Genomic DNA, 17,200 nt, shown 5'->3' on the forward strand with positions numbered 1-17,200 from the left:
ATGTGTATCTCATATTTATATTTGAAGCACACTGGAGGAACTGAAAATAGAAACACATAGAGATAAAGAAACTTATTGCATTTTTAGATACAATTTCTGACTGACAGATTAAAAAAGATTGTCAACTGCAAATTACATCATGGTCAGCTAAGTTGATGCTCTCTCCCAAATAATGTGGCTTTGTTAAACACACTTTCCTTCCTCTTTCTACCACCTTTAGAAGATGGAAATGGCAAGATTTCCAGACAAGAGAAATTGATTACTGATGGGTAAGCACAGCATCTTCTCAGTAGAATCAGGTGGGAAAATATGGGGCAGATATCATAATACTATAATTACATAGTATCGTGTAATACTATGTGGTACGAATCCCCTCTGGTCAGAGAATATGACTGTATGTTTAATAGGTACAGAGTTTCAGTTTTGCAAAATGAAAAAGTTCTAGTGGTCTGTTGCAAGATAATTTGAATATACTTAACACTACTGACCATCCCTACTGAGTTCCCCTAGTGGGCCAGGCAACCAAGTGGGAATTAAGTGAAAGTCAATGCTGGGAACATTGACCTTGGACTTGGTTTCTCATGTCCAACAGAGATGATGGCAGGTACCAGGGAACCAAGAGGCTGTGGGTGAAGAGGAAATAGGAGCTCTGCAAAGAACATGAGGACCGTTTATTCCTTTGCTAATGTGTAGAAAATCTTACCTGACATTAGGTAGTAAAAACTAAGGAGAAATGAATACGAGAAAGCACAAAAGCAATCCCAGGCTGTACCTTCCATAACATATCTTTGCAGCTTGGAAAGTTGATAAGGAAACTTGATGCCTCTGGGCCAGGTGATAACCAGTCAGAAAGATAAGAGACATGTGAATTTGCACAATCTAAGGTCAGAGTACAATTTGACCCAATTGTTCTATTGGCTGTAATAAAATCTATAGAATTCTGTTTTGCAAATAATTGTTTGCAAAAACTGAACTTTATGAATTCCACCATCCAGTGCTTTTTCCATAAACATGCTAATTAATTCTAATTAAAGAAAATGTTCAGAACCTATTTTTTTTTCAAAAATCAAGAAAATGCTAAATTGAAATTTCTATCCAGTCCTTAAGGCAGTATTCAATAGCAACACCTGGAACAAAAGCCAAACATTCCACCTCCTTCATAAACTATTTTCCACCCTCCTTAGCATAGCATATCTTTCTTGGCCTATGACCAGCCAGGCTCATAAGAGAAACAAAACCCAGTATCTACAGAAGCAGGCTTGCACATAAGCAAAATAAGAAGCCTGCCTACATGTGTTCCTTGTGGGTCTCTTAGAGGTAAAAGTGCCCTGAACTTCCATTTGGGCAAGCCCACTGCCCCAATCATAGAGTTAGCCCTTTCAGTTTAGTTGTTACACAATTTTTTGCAATGTTTTTCTTACTTCATGAAATCTTACTAGTATTCTTTAAGGCACAAACACAGACAGGTAGGCTGCAGTGAAGAAATCTTATTTTTATAAGAGTTAAGAATTAATTAAGATACTTTCAGGTACTTTCTTCAGTGATGCTTTCTACCTTTATTCTGGGACTCCAGGTAATATTAAGCTCTATAGCTACCACAAATGCAAAAAATCCCCATTAGAATCCTTTTAATAATGCAATAACAAAGGGAACACTACTCGTAATGCCACTCATACGGCCACTGGGTTCCTTCACCCTCCTACAAACATCTCCCCTCAACAGTTTCCAGTGGTATTCCTTCTATTTTCCATTATTTATAATATGGAAGTTTCAATTTACCGTGATCATGTACATGCCCATGTCTAAGGGCCATGTCTTCTTTCTTTAGAGGATTCTTTTAAAATGCTCATATGTAAAATTTTTAAATATATATAAGCACATGAACTTTTTCCCCATTTCTCCTACACAGATTTCTCTTAACAAATTCGATTGTATTTTCTCTTCTACCTAATTAAATGTTTCAGGAAGGGTCTTTTTATAGGAATGTCCTGACACCAATCTGACCTCAATATCAACCAAGATGTTGCACATTTAACATAAATCTGTTGGACAGTAACAGTTCCTATAAACAGTCATTTCCATAATTTGGTGTGGGTCATCAGTCCAAAGCAAGCTCTTCTCCTACAAAAACAGACTCCTGCAGGTGAGAAGTGTGGAGAAGAAAGGGCAGGAAATGCTACCAGAGAAATTAGCTGCTTGAGAATTGCCTGAGGCTAGTTCTAATTACCAGGAAATCATCAAGAATGTATCTTGGCAGGAGAAAGAAAGGTACTCCATGGTATTACTTTATAGGCAACTACTACTTTTGTGTGTGTTTTATTCCAGTGCCATCTCAAGAGCTTTAGGAGAGTAAAAAGGACTAAAGCTATTGAATTGCCAATTATTTACTACTGCTGTCCTAAACTGCATGCATTTTTAAGGAATTCATCATTGTGAAACTGTTTTGCTTTGGGGCTTGAGAAGCACCAATTTAAGAGACTAGAACTAAGTCCACTTTTAAAAGGAGTTCTAAATTGAGTGCAGAACAAGCAAGAAGACCTGAGGTATAAATGCCTCCATGAGGAGAATTCCAACTCCTAGTCACCACAAGGCACAGTATTCATGTCCCAAGTACGTCTCCCAGAGTAAAAGGAGCTATTTTATTCAGCCAGATCAGAAAACCAGTGTGGCATATATAAAGAAAGATATCAGTCTGGGGTTGTGGCTCAGCGGTAAAGTGCTCACCTAGCAAGTGCAAGGTTCGATCCTCAGCACCACATGAAAATAATTAAATAAAATAAAGGTATTGTGTCCAACTACAACTAAAAAAAATTTTGTTTTTTAAAAAAAGATAGATGTCATGCCTAAGAAACTAAGGTTTCTTCTAACTATACCAACTAGTATTTTAAATAGGCTAGCCGACTTAAAAGTTTCATTTCTGGAAAATCACTCAAGATGCCAGGCTGCCTCATATGATAGGAGAAACCATATGGTCCCCACTGCTCCAATTCAGAAAATCCTTTCACAGAGAAAGACAAAGTTCTGGGTTCTTCTTGTTGTTACCCCTTCCTCTAAGAAGTATGACTTAAAGACCCTCTCAGCAATGAGGCTGTAACTACCAGATCTTTAACTTCAGGAAGACTGCCCCTTGCCACAATCTATCCCAATATCTTCATTTACAGCCAATCAGGACAAACGAGGAGGACAGACTCAGGCACCAGGTCTCATCCAGACAAGGATAAGAATAAACAGAATATAGAAACTTTATTTGGCAAGGGGATTCGACAAGAAGAAAGGGAAGATGGATTGAGTTCTCCTTGACTTTCCCTTGTCCAACTGGCTGAACCAGAGTGGGAAAATGAAAATGAAAGAGACCTAGGTTTTGGTGCCTGCCTAAAATAGGATATGATGGGAGATGATGTAATAGAAAAGTCCTTCCTTAAAAATCTGGTGATCTGGGCTCTGGTTCTCCAGAATGCAGGCTTCAGAAAGTCCATTTTATTTCTAGCCCCAAAGTTCTTCAGGTACAAACCGAAAGATTATACAGAAATAATCTCTGAGTCTATTCTGTGCTCCAGCCCCCAAATTGATAGCCAAATGTATTAATAAGCAAACTAGATTCACAAATGAAAATAAAACTTAACTTTTTCAGAATCTGTGAAACTGATACAATTTAGAGATTCAAATATCTTCAGATTACAAGTAGGCACGTGGCTCTAGAACTGCAATTAGTGTTCTAGAAACTCCTTCCACCTAATTCTAAACCATTATATTTCAGTTAAAGGATGTTAAGCTTTGGATATTGTACTTGAGACTTTATGCCAAAGAAAAGAAATCGCTCAAGGCACATTTGAATTTTTATGACTCTAATGATGTCAGTTCACAAGATGGACTATTTCCTTTGGAAAATAAAGAGTCCTCCAGGGTGACAGAACAGACGGTAGGCCAACTTCTACTTATGGCTCAGGTTACATAGACACTGCACCTTAAATAATTCATACGATGTGATCACTCTCAGGTCTCATCTGTGGGAACAGACTGAAGTGAAACCAAATATGTCCCAATCTGTATACTAATCACTGCTCAATAGCAGAGATGCGGTGGAGAGTCCATTAGGCCAGCCAGAGTCTGGAGGCTCATGCCACTTAAGCACTGAGCAGATGCTCAATTCTGGTTAAAATGCCTAGTTTCACCTCACCCCCAGCTGAGAGTTCAATAAATGGAAGTTGACTCACTGACTCAATTAGACAAGAGCTGACGTGCGAGTCCACAGACAAAGCCATGCATCCCTGTCCTTTCCTGCTGAAAGAACCCAGCAACATGGGCAATCTCTATAAACTAATAATACCTACGTACACAGCTTCAGTGTGACTATATGTCCATCCCATATCAATTCAATAAGGGGGTTACCTTGTGCTGTAAAGTTTGAAATTTGGTATTTAAACCATTTATAAAAATCACATCATAGTCAAAAATGTTCCTCATGAAAGTAATTGATTATTTACCTAAATAGCCACTTACATGAGACTGATAAAACTAGTGTCTACTTGAATGCCGTTTTTCTCGATATTTCTACAAACTCTTTTTTTAGAGCTTCATAATAGTGCTGTCTCTATTTGTCATTTCACAGATGGGGCTCTAAGGTCTACTCAAGTTTGTGCAATGTCACAACTAAATGAAACCACTGATTTGATACACATGGCCTCAGGATTCAGATCCTTTTCCATTGTACACAGTGTTATGTGCCTCCTCCATCCCTGCCTAAGAGTGTGGAAACGGAACCAGAAGCACTTTAAAACAGCCTGCCCACTGCTGAACTATATGAGGCAAACGGGGAAGGGAAGGCAGAAAACTCCAAAACACTTGCCCATTAAGAAGCTGCACTTCATGCCGAGAAGCAATGTTTTAGATTACACACGTGGACCACAATAAAAGACTCTACGGGAAGGAAAGTGGGCAAGAGTTCCAGCCACCCAAGCCCCAACTGAGCTCTGCTGCTCATAAGCTGTATAATTTTGAGCAAAGTATCGGGCTTCTTTTTTGCCTGAGTCTTCTCATCCGTAGTACCAGACTAATCACGCTTCTTTTCCATTACTATTTTAGGAAATGAATGAACGCATATTAACCAGTGTCCCTGGCATAGTAGGTACTGCACATAAGGCACTTTCTGTGTGTGCCTGAGGCCAACCCATCTTTTAAGGCCACAAATTAAGTCTAAAGCAATATCCCCCTGCTTCTCATAGCAGAGACTAGTACACATCCTTCCCACCTAATTCCCCATGGCCATAGACAGAGCATTACCACACCTAACCACCTAACAAGTACAATGAAACTGGCTCTTCAGCTCTTCCAGTCTTTCTTTTTTCCGGGGGGTGAGGTTAGATGGGGGTGGGGAGTAGGAGTGGTACCAGGACTTGAACTCAGGTGCACTCGACCACTGAGCCACATCCCCAGCCCTATTTTGTATTATATTTAGAGATGGGGTCTCACTGAGCTGCTTAGCACCTTGCTTTTGCTGAGGTTGGCTTTGAACTCATGATCCTCCTGCCTCAGCCTCTGGATCTGCTGGGATTACATAGGTCTGCGCCACTGTGCCTAGCCAGCTTTTCATTTTGGTAGCTGGAAATGTACTTAAGAAATAAAAAACAGTTGTCATCTTTTCTCTAGTGAAGTTTACAACAAAAAAAGTAATTAAGCAATTATTAGGAAAAGTAAGAGTGGTTGGTTCATCATGTCTTTGTCCATTATATTTTAAAATAAAGAGAAGGTGATGGATGGTTAGTTCTTAAAACGTTTTTCAAGTCTACACATGTAATATAAATCTATTAAGTAAACTGTCAGGTTGAGCAGAAATCTTTTATTCCATATGTTTGATCCTAGATCTTAGGTCTTACTATAGTCATCCAAAAATGTAAGTACTTTCTATATGAGGCATTGATTTAGGACTCAGGTTCTGGAATCACAGTGAGTTTGAACTTAGTTCTGCAACTAAATTGCTTGTGACCTTGGGCCAGGTGCTTAACCTTTCTGTGCTGTAGTGCCTCATCTATAAAATCAAAATACTAATAATAGCACTAACCTTCTAACAATCCAAGTAAGCAAAATAATGTAAAAACCCATTCAAAGCACTTGGAATAGGACCTGTCCAGAAAAAAGCAGCAAATGTTAGCAATTTGGGGTAGCTATTACTGAGTGAAATCTCACAGGTCTTGAGGGCAATGTGATAAGTTAGGACTAGATGGACTAGTTGAACTTTGAGAGTCTTGAAAGAGTATCTTATAATAAAGTTCCTGAAAAACTCTTTGATAGTTATGTTACCTACTGTGATCACAGGAGAAACAATGGCACAGTGCCACATTCATACCTGAGAGGGGAGGTGCAGCAGTTTATGATCAAGTTCTGTCCCCATCTCTGGAACGAGTGCACTGATTATTCCCATACTATGAAAAATTTACCATTTCACCTTGCTTTGGAAAAGACTTTTTACAACCCCTTATCTCATTTTGGAACACAGTATGGACCTCATATGAATGTTTCCTGGATACTAAAATGTCATGAAGAACACTGGTATCTCATTCTATTGAATGAATTCCACTCCATGTTGATCCCACCCTGTGGACAAAAAAAAAGAAAAAATCACCTTCTGTTTGTGACATCTCATTGCCTGAATAGTACAAATCTCACCTAAGATAACCCAGAAATCTTCTTTGTGTTTCTTTTAGTTAAAAGGCATTTTTTAAAACCCTTAATTGCTAGCCTAAAATGGCATTTTGTCAATTCGTTGCTTACCTTACCTATTTCTTCATCTTTCTTTAATAATGTTACTAGCTCTAAAGCTCAAGATTATACACCTGTAGAGAGACTCTCATGAAAGAGACAGTGAACGCATCACTTCACACAACTGATTTCAATTCTCACAGTATTATGAGGCAGTAAGTATTATTATGACCTTTGTACAGGTTACAAAAGTGAGATAGAGAATCTGAATCAACTGCCCAGAGTCATGCAGCTGAAAAGTTCACATACCACTACACTAGACTCTAATTCCTATGCACTTTTTTAATCTCTTCCTCCCCACTTCCCTTTCTTCCTTCTTCCATCTGTTCATCATCCATCTGTTCATCTACCACCCTTCCATCTGTCCATATATTCACCTGTCCATCACACCATCAAGCTATCAATCAAGCATTATATGGGAAGAAAGAATTAATTAAAGCATATATTTAGAAAGAAATTTGGAATTTAACTAATTCAAATAGACCAGTAGGATCTGGTGGCTATAAAATACTCCCTTGTAGTAGACTCAGCAGGGCATGCATTATTAAAGAAACAGTGCCTTAAATAAGTGTCAGTTTTTCAAAATGCAAAACCTTGCTCTATTCAAGGAACCCAGCAGACTTGAAAGGACTTGTACAATCTTGCTATACAGCAGCCATGTTACTAAGATATTAACATTATATCTAAAAGGAAAGACATAATCAACAATTGTTCCTTTGCTTTCTATGGGAAGAAAGCAAGGTAGGAGTAAGTCTAAACTATCTTTCCTTCCTTAATGAAACTGCTATTGATTTTTCATCCTAGTGAATCATTGCCTTGAAGCAATTTCTTTTAGCTGCAGGTTCTCACATTTAATTTGGATGTATGCTTAAGGGAGAGTTTATCAATAAAATCTCCAGAGGAATGCCAAAAGGTTTTTATTAGAGAGAAACAGCAAAAGCAATTTTATCAATTTTGTTAAGCACAAAGATGATCAGAGAATTATTAATGAATGGCATTTAAAGAGCAATTTCAATGTGAATATGGGTCATATCAACATAATCATCTCTCCAAATGTTCTCAGTGGGTATAAACATTAAAGATTTCCAAGAGCAAAACAGGAATTTGCCTGCCCTTAGCAGAAAGAGCAATATGTATCTTGGCCAAAAGCCAGCCTTAGAGTTTGCTGACCAAAATTACTATCTCTTCAAATTCTTTTCACATGATCTTTTGTTATATACTAGTTATTGAACAAAGCATGATGACCCATGTGTTATCTCATCTGATCTTTGTAACTATCCTATAAATACCTTAAAACCTAATTTTATGTATAAAGGAAATAGATTTAGAGAATTTTAAAAAATTTTCCCAAGTTTTATAATTTTCAGATCTGAGAAATAGCATTAAAATTCATGGTTCTCTTTCCAGTTACATTGGTAACTCTGAACTGTTAATATATACAAAGCACTTTGATTCTTCTCTCTATTAAAAAATCATTGAATAAGCAAATATTTTCATAACATTCATGAGAGTCTTGGAATCACAGATATTTGGACTAATTGAGCAAAACCCTTGTGCAGGTTAGAAAACAGGACAATTTTAGAAAAAGAACATCTTATTGAGGATCAACTTGTTATTTCAGATTCCTATTAATTATATTCCCACATGGAGGTGACTAAGTCCCTTCCGAAATACTGGTTCTCATTCCTAAAAGTCTGCATATTCCAGAATGATGCACTGTGGCCAGAACTAGCTGGAGAACCAGCTACAAATTCCCTACACATTAAACTCTTGATTTTTCCTTGACTCCTTCTCCTGCCCTGCATACCTCGTTTAACAGCATGTTCAGTTTACACTCTCTTCTAAAATTTGTGTGGTTCAAATTGTCTTCACCCTTCCAACAGAGCTCCTCTGTGGACTGATGACACACTAAGAGACTTTTCTTTCTCCACGAACCTGCTCCATGATTCCCAAAACCCAGATCCTGCTCTGGAAAGTAGCTCAAACCAGGGGAGATACCTTGCCACAAGCCTGAGGGGACCTGGAATCAATCTGTAGGGAAGAACATGATCCTTTCAGTTCTCTGTGCCAACCACATTCCTATTCTCTTGGGTTTCTCAGCAAGTCATCCCATTATTCCATAAATTCACGTTTACCCCCTAAGGAAATAGTGAAGAAAGCTGTATAGCAATGATAACCAACATCAGAACAAAACAACTGACAACGGTCAATAATTGGGTCACATTGTAATTACTGAAGTAGCTTGTGGATTCTTCTGATTCAATGACTTTTCAACATCATTTAGCTCATGTTTACAATGACATCAACTTTTCTCCTTCATTTCTACTATGATTTTGGACTATATTTTAGAGACATCCTAATAAGTAAGTCATTTGTGCATTTCGGCACAGATTCATTCCTCTATTTGCTACACACATTTATTGAGCTTAAACGTAAGCTGAACTCTGGAAACAGAACTTTGTGGCAAGTCTCGTATAAAGATGAATAAAATACCATGTTGCCCTGAAAGATATTCCAGGAGTGCCAATGGTGGAGCATCAGTCAGTATCAGTGATGGATAAAGCAAGGACAGTTCTCTGCTGTCCCTCCATGTCCTTTTCCCTACCTCATTTCTCACCTGCTACCCCTGTTTCTTCAACCTCTTTGCCCTTCTTGCCATCTCTTAGGTATCTAAACTCTACCTGGCATTCCTGTCCTTGTTTCAGGTGCCATAAGCTGAAAGTAACAATTCTTGTGCATTTTCTAAGCTCAATACTCAATACCCCAAAAAATGAAAATAAAAGCAATCAGGGATCTAATAATAACCTATCTATCAACATTACCATTACTATTGCTGCTATTCTCTCTATCACATCTTGCAGGAATTTTTGTAAGATTTGTCTTATTATTAATTCTGTGTGTGGCATAGTATCTTATGTAGCTCTAGAGAGTTAAAATGAGCCCTAGGAAGCAAATTGTGGTTGCTATACTCAAGTTTCCTACAGAAAACAAATAAACAAAAATGATAAAATTACACCAAGTGTTTTAAACCAAAGATGTCAAATAAATTCCCTGAAAGAATGAAAAGTAAATCACACGATTTTAATAATTTTAAGATGCTAAATTTTCATGCAAATACAAAAATTTCCATCTGTTCTGTTTTCCTATGTCACATTCCCCCTATTAATGTCATCACTATTACCTAAAATCTCACACCAAAGTAGACATCTTCCTGTTTAATGTTGATGACATTTACTTTTCACCTTAATAGGGGGAAAAAACAACCCCCAAAATTGAAATTTTAAACTAAAATAATAATATAATAATAATACATTGAAAACTTTGTAGGTTAGGGATTTACAGCAGTTGCCTTTCAAAAGTAGAAAAAAAATAATTTATCAGTATCTGAGACCATAATTATTACTTCAGCTTCTATTAAGCAAAATAAATTATAGGAGATTTTTAATAAGTTGCTAAATCACTTAATGGAACTAAATTGATGATTACTTCTAGGTAAGAAGCTATTAAGGTAATCGTCATAAATATTTAATGAATTTTATTTATCATTTTATCTTTTTCTTGTTATGTTTTCTGTTGTTTCTTAGTTTACAATTTATTTAATCCAATATGTGGACTAAAATATGTCTATTTGAAATTTTTTTAAAAATTCACTTAAAATTTTTAAAAATCTATTTTCTTCCTCGGTAACTAATCCCGGAAATAAACATTAGTGATTGCTTAATTCTCTTCCAGGTTTCCTTTTTTTCTCATTTTTAATGAGAAACACTGAAATATTTAGACTTTTGAATCTCTTGTCAAGAAACATTTTGTAATAGACGAATGGATAAAAAGAATGTGGCATTTATACACAATGGAGTATTACTCTGCATTAAAAAATGACAAAATCATAGAATTTGCAGGGAAATGGATGGCATTAGAGCAGATTATGCTAAGTGAAGCTAGCCAATCCCTAAAAAACAAATGCCAAATGTCTTCTTTGATATAAGGAGAGTAACTAAAAACAGAGTAGGGACGAAAGAGCATGAGAAGAAGATTAACATTAAGCAGGGATGAGAGGTGGGAGGGAAAGGGAGAGAGAAGGGAAATTGCATGGAAATGGAAGGAGACCCTCAGGGTTATACAAAATTACATACAAGAGGAAGTGAGGGGAAAAGGAAAAAATAATACAAGGGGGAGAAATGAATGACAGTAGAGGGGGTAGAGAGAGAAGAGGGGAGGGGAGGGGAGGGGATGGGGGATAGTAGAGGATAGGAAAGGCAGCAGAATACAACAGACACTAGTATGGCAATATGTAAATCAATGGATGTGTAACTGATGTGATTCTGCAATCTGTATACGGGGTAAAAATGGGAGTTCATAACCCACTTGAATCAAAGTGTGAAATATGATATATCAAGAACTATGTAATGTTTTGAACAACCAACAATAAAAATTTTAAAAAAAGAAATATAAATTAAAGCCACAAAAAAAGAAACATTTTGTAAAAATGACATTTCATAATTATGTAGGGAAATTTTTAAGTGTGAACAATAGTTTGTTCAATTTCATATACAAAGTTTAACAATAATTTTCACAATTATTTTATTTAGTTTTTAAAACTAAATAGTTCCATAGATGACTTTTGCAAAGATTTTATAGAAAATCTAAAACGATTACTATAAAAGAAAGAGCAGTATCAATTGTGCCATATTTCTTCTCTTCCCTACACAGAGTCACCTTTCATTTATTTATTTTCATAGCAGGAAACAGAAGACTTTGCAAAAGTATCACTAGAACTCCCAAAACAAATATATCATTGTTTTAAATTACCGTTTTGATGTTTCCATATTCTTGCTTTGTGTTAGTATAATCAATAAATTAAAAATATATAAAAAAGGACTCCCCAAAGTTCTCAGGTTTCTTTTATGTGAATCCTCCCCACACACTCTTCCCCAATAAATCTTTTGTTTCTCATCAGGAAAGCCCTATGTACTACAAAAAATATGTATCTATAGATAGATACCAGTGTGGGTACTTCTCCCTCCATACTATTTATAGCTTGTGGGTAGGTAGATTAATAAAGATATGGATATATAAATGTAAACATGCACATACATCATATATGCACAAGACACACACATGTGCTTTTTCTGTCTAACCAATATTCAGAGTGCACTTTGAACCACGAGGCATTTTTAAACTAGGAAGGTCTCATAAAACTATACCGGCAGCTGAATACTAAATGCTCACTCCAAACAGATTTTTTTTTTGAAAATTCACTCCAATCAAGCAAAATTGGATAAAAGAGGGAATACAGAATATTTTTAAAGCCCCTATTATTTACTTCTACTGAGAAAAGGATTCAGAGAAAGCAGAGCAGAGGGACTGAAAGGCAGGGAAGAGCAGATTGAAGGAGCTGGACTGTGGGAACTGCTCTTCCACCACTGAGTAAGAACCTGTCTACACAAAGGCTGCCCAGCAAGCAGAATGACACAGCTTGATTCTGTGGTTAGCTATGAGTATCCCCACTGGGTATTCAAGATTCAGAGTAGCATGTGTGCCTTTCCCTCCCCCACCCGAATATAAGAGGCTCCATCACTAGCCCCAACTGTCTCCCTCTGTCTGACTGTCCCTGGAGTTCTGTCTTTGCATGAGGCCACATGCTCCCTCGATTTTAGATTGCCACTTGTCTCCAGGCACAATGATGTAATTGCCTCAAATTGTTGGTTATTATTGGTGTATCTGCCTACAACCACAAACGACACACTGTTCCTGATATACATTGCATTGTTTAAACTGTATTTCTCATATAATCTTTGGGTTCACATAATGTCTTTGATATATTGCTTTTAGGAATTCTTTCTGTAATTGTCTATTTCTTTACTGCCTCACCAACCAGACTGGAAACTTCTGGAGAATAGAGGAACAGGGTACCATCATTATATCCTTAAGGCATGGAAAATGACTCATAAAAACTTGAGAGCCAATTGAAAGAATGAAGGTTAAGTGTTTTTTTAAGGTTTTACTACTAGAGCTGGGGATGTGGCTCAAGTGGTAGCGCGCTCGCCTGGCATGCGTGCCGCCTGGGTTCGATTCTCAGCACCACATACAAACAAAGATGTTGTGTCCGCCGAAAACTAAAAAATAAATATTAAAAAATTCTCTCTCTCTTTAAAAAAAGAAAGATTTTACTACTAAATTTTAAAGGACGATAGTCAATGACTTGCCTTCTGATTCTATCTCCACCAATGATTTTTTTGTCTTGTCTTAGGCAACCCACACATAGCCACCCATATCATTCATACAGTTCTGATGAAGATCACATCAGAGAGAAAATGTGAAGGGAGAGGCCAAAGAAGGAGTAAATGAGAGTCACTTCCTCTCCCACAGACTCAATTTCCTGAACTATAAAATTGGTAGTTGTACCACACAGAGTTGTATGAGTAAGTACTTCGAATTCCTAAGCCAAACACCAAGGTTTTCAGATGAATAAAACAAAAAAAAATCACATCAAATGAAATATGCATTCACTAGAAGGATTCCCCCCCCCCTTCATTTTTCTCTATATTTTATCCAATGTTTTTTTTTTTATTTATTCCAAAATTATCTCCCATTAGGATCCCAGGGTCAATCATTAAAGGTTCCTGGGGGTCTACAGACCACAGAGGGTTTCTCCTACTGGGATGCACTGTCATTGCCTGAGCATCAGCTGTCCCAACCTAGTGTTCCAACCAGGTCAGAGATGGCTTGGGACATACCAAGGCCCAAGCACCTTGGCTCTCAACTTAAGGGTGTGTGGTTTCTCCTCATGGATCCTTAGTCTATAACAGATTTGCAGTCATCAGAGGAGGAGAAGGAGGCATCCATCACAGCCACACAACAATGTGGCCCTGTCACCCACCCAGAGCCAGCTGTGGAAGGACTTGGACGTGGGAACTCTTCCAGGCATCAGGGTGGTAAGGCATCCTCATGAATATACACTACTGCAGACCCATTCATCTTGGGTTCTGCCTCCTCTCCTGTGCACCTGCTCTGTCTCAAGGATCAAGATGGCTCATTCATATAGACAGTTCCCACAGCCCAGGCTAGCCATATACTTCTGCCATGTCAGGATGCCACTAGTCAATGACCCTAATTCTATTCCCTTCCCACTTTTGTAGGGTTGCTATATACTCTCACCCAATACCACATAGTATTGAACTCGGGCATAGGGAAACAACAAGATTTTTTTCCAATAAAATGCCTACTTTTACCTTCCTCACTCCTTGGGAGCATTTGGGGACACAACTGTGCCTATGGATTTAGTCACTTGCTTTAAAACTTCAAATATCTTGCCTCTGGCTCAGCTCAGATACCCCCACACACCACCCCCTCCCAGCGCGCGCACACACACCACACACACACACACACACACACACATTCAAGGAGACTCTATTGAGTACTGAGAATTCCTTTCAAAGTTCTATTTTTCTTCTGCCTGTCCTGAGACAAAAAAAAAAAAAAAAAGGCAGGGGTGGTGGATACAGAGTCTGGTATAAAGCCCACTGACCCTGGGGTGCTGGGTTCAGAGGCAACCTCATGTATTACCTATTTCTAATGGGAAAAGGGTTTTCTTAACATGCATTCCCAACCTCCCTGGAGGCATCAGCATATCTCTTTGGCACCATGATATGAGCTGGAAGCTGGGCTCTTCCTATTTGGGCCAGTTCTGATCATTGATTAGGGGGCAGGGCCTGGCCCTCCATGTGCCTCTACCACCCACCATAGAGGAATGAGGTAGAGAGCACTTAAAGACCTCCACCCTGTCCATACTCCTGCTTTATACAAGTACACAAGGGAGTTGTATTTTAAAATCCTTTATTCTCCTCTTAAATTTAAAAAAGAAATGTAGTTCTGAAAGCAAACATTCAACAACAAACATGAAGCCAGTGCCTCCCGGTGTCAGGCAGAGGCCACCTCCACGCCATATTCTCTCTGCACAGCCACATTTTTGATCATCTTTATGCCAGATGCTATATCACATTACTCCTCTTCTCCAGCAAAAAACTTGGTTTTCCTTTGACAGAAAAGCAATCCTAGCAACCATTCTATAGCCTATGGAGCATTTAATGTATGCTAGGCACTGTGCTAAGGACTTTAATGTATTATCCAATTTCATACTCAAAAAGAAAACTGTCTAGTGTAGCTATCAATAACCTTATTTACATAATATGGTAAAGGCTACCATAAATGCTACATTCATGTATACCAGATAAATTAGGGAAGGAACATAAAGCTATGCACAACTGGCTAAAGCTCACACACTAGTAAGAAAGAAACTGGACACAGACCAGTATCCGTCTAACATCAAGAAGCCTCTAGACTGTCAGGCATGGTGGTGCGCACCTGTAATCCCAGCAGCTCTGGAGGTTGATACAGGAGGATCGTGAGTTCAAAGCCAGCCTCAGCAAAAGCAAGGTGCTAAGCAACTCAGTGAGACCCTGTCTCTAAATAAAATACAAAATAGGGCTAAGGATGTGGCTCAGTGGTCACGTGCCCCTGAGTTCAATCACTAGTATACCCTCCTCCCAAAAAAGAATCCTAATTTATAATGTTGACCTTTCTTTTGCCTTTGATTTTAAAATGATGTAAATATACTGGGATGGTTGCTTTTTCTCCCCAGGTCTCAGAGCTATCTATTATGGCCCAGACACTCAAGTGTTTAATGATATAATCCTAGATATATGTACTCTCTTTTTCACCTGTTTTTTCTAACTCAAAATACTCATCTAAATCATTGATGATAGCTCCCATGTTTAATGAACTACTACTTCCACTGTAAAAAGTGAAATGTGTGCCATGAAGTCCACCATCTGCTCCCTCCCTCACATAAGGCTCTGCTCCCCTCCCCATCAACAGTCCATGTGGAAGAAGAATGTGGTCTACACTTAAAATGGGGCAGGGAGAATGAACTCAGAGGGCACATGCCCTTGTTCTGTTTCTGCTGCTCCAAGTTGTCTTTCTGGCCCTCATTTTGCTCACTGGTTAATGAGGAAGCCAGTTTTACTGATCTCAAGGTCTCTCCTAGCTCAAAAATCCTACAAAAAAAAGCTGGTTTAAAAATATATCTTATAATGATCCAAATAATCATAACCTTTCAAACTAATAAAAAATGGATTGTACTTTAGCTGATCTCTGATGTCAGTATTGACTTCAGTGTTGATTGATAATTTAATCATCCTAAAACATGGTCCCTAACCACCCAATAAATTCAGTATATCATGCATTTGCCCTTTCCTACATTTTCTAAGCTCTAGGCTCCTTAATGGTCTCAGGATTTCTATTATGTGACTTAAGTGTAGTCACTGTAGATTAAGTGCCACCATTAAATTCAACCCTTTGACATTTGGAGTTGAAGACCTACAAGAAACGTCAGTACTTTCAGGCCAGCGTAGGGATATCAAGTATCAGCAACATGTACTCGACATCTGTTCACTAATACATTCTGAATGCTGCTTCCACATACCCTCAAATCTGATTTTGGGCCTTGGGTTCTGTAATAATTAAATCTTTCTCCTCTAAAAGCTGGCTCACCTATTTCAAAATCAATCAAGGGCAAACAAATCAGAGAGTTTAACAAAGATGAATAAGAGATGGCAAAGCTTAACTTTGAAAGCATCACTAGCTTTAATACTGAATACAGAATGCTTTTCAAAAAACTTTTCAAGAAAGTATCCTTGATTTGTAAAAAGCCTGGTGAGAACACAGAGTTCCTTTCTTGAGTGTTATAAATAAGACTCTCTAGGGAAGTCTCTCCTTATCAAAGTTTACTCTAATGGAAATGTCTTCAAAATATCAAAAGGTTTAAAGAGTGAAAGTCACTTCCCCAATAATTTTGAAAAATTTAAGCAGGGAGGAGTTTTTAAATATCCATGGAATTTGTCTCAAACTTCCTTTTTCTACTCATCTCAACATCATCCTTTATTGACCATATTTTCTATTTTAGAATTTAATGATAAGGAAGCACACGAGCTTCCTTGGATAATATTCTAGACCTTTGAAAAAGGTCTATAGAAAGAATATGTCCTGGGCTGGGGTTGTGGCTCAGTGGCAGAGCCCTTGCCTAGTATGTGTGAGGCACTGGGTTCGATTCTCAGCACCACATAGAAATAAATGAATAAAATAAAGGTTCATCAACATCTAAATACATATTTTTTTAAAAAAGAATATGTCATTAAAATATCAAATGTTTTGCATCAATACAACTTAGCGGTAAATTCCTTTAGATGCTCTTTCAGAATCGGTCCTTATGGGCCAGTTTTTCCACACTGGGATCAGTTAACACTGCCCTTCCTACTTGGAAACAGAACTAGGTCTTGCTTTGCTTTGTAAGTCACAGCACAACACCAACATATAGTGTCCAAAAACTATTTACAGCATGAACAGAATCTTAGGATTCACAGATAAAGGCAAGAAAAAAAGAACT

General features: G+C 37.9%; 1 protein-coding gene across 1 annotated transcript in view; it reads right to left on the reverse strand.

Moving 5' to 3' along the window:
* The window catches only part of Thsd7b (thrombospondin type 1 domain containing 7B), a 705,560-nt gene that overhangs the window by 668,337 nt on the left and 20,023 nt on the right, over window positions 1–17,200 (reverse strand). The gene's annotated exons all lie outside the window — the stretch shown is intronic.

This window comes from Marmota flaviventris, chromosome 11 (assembly GCF_047511675.1).
Source record: "Marmota flaviventris isolate mMarFla1 chromosome 11, mMarFla1.hap1, whole genome shotgun sequence".
In the NCBI taxonomy this organism is placed as follows: domain Eukaryota; kingdom Metazoa; phylum Chordata; class Mammalia; order Rodentia; family Sciuridae; genus Marmota; species Marmota flaviventris.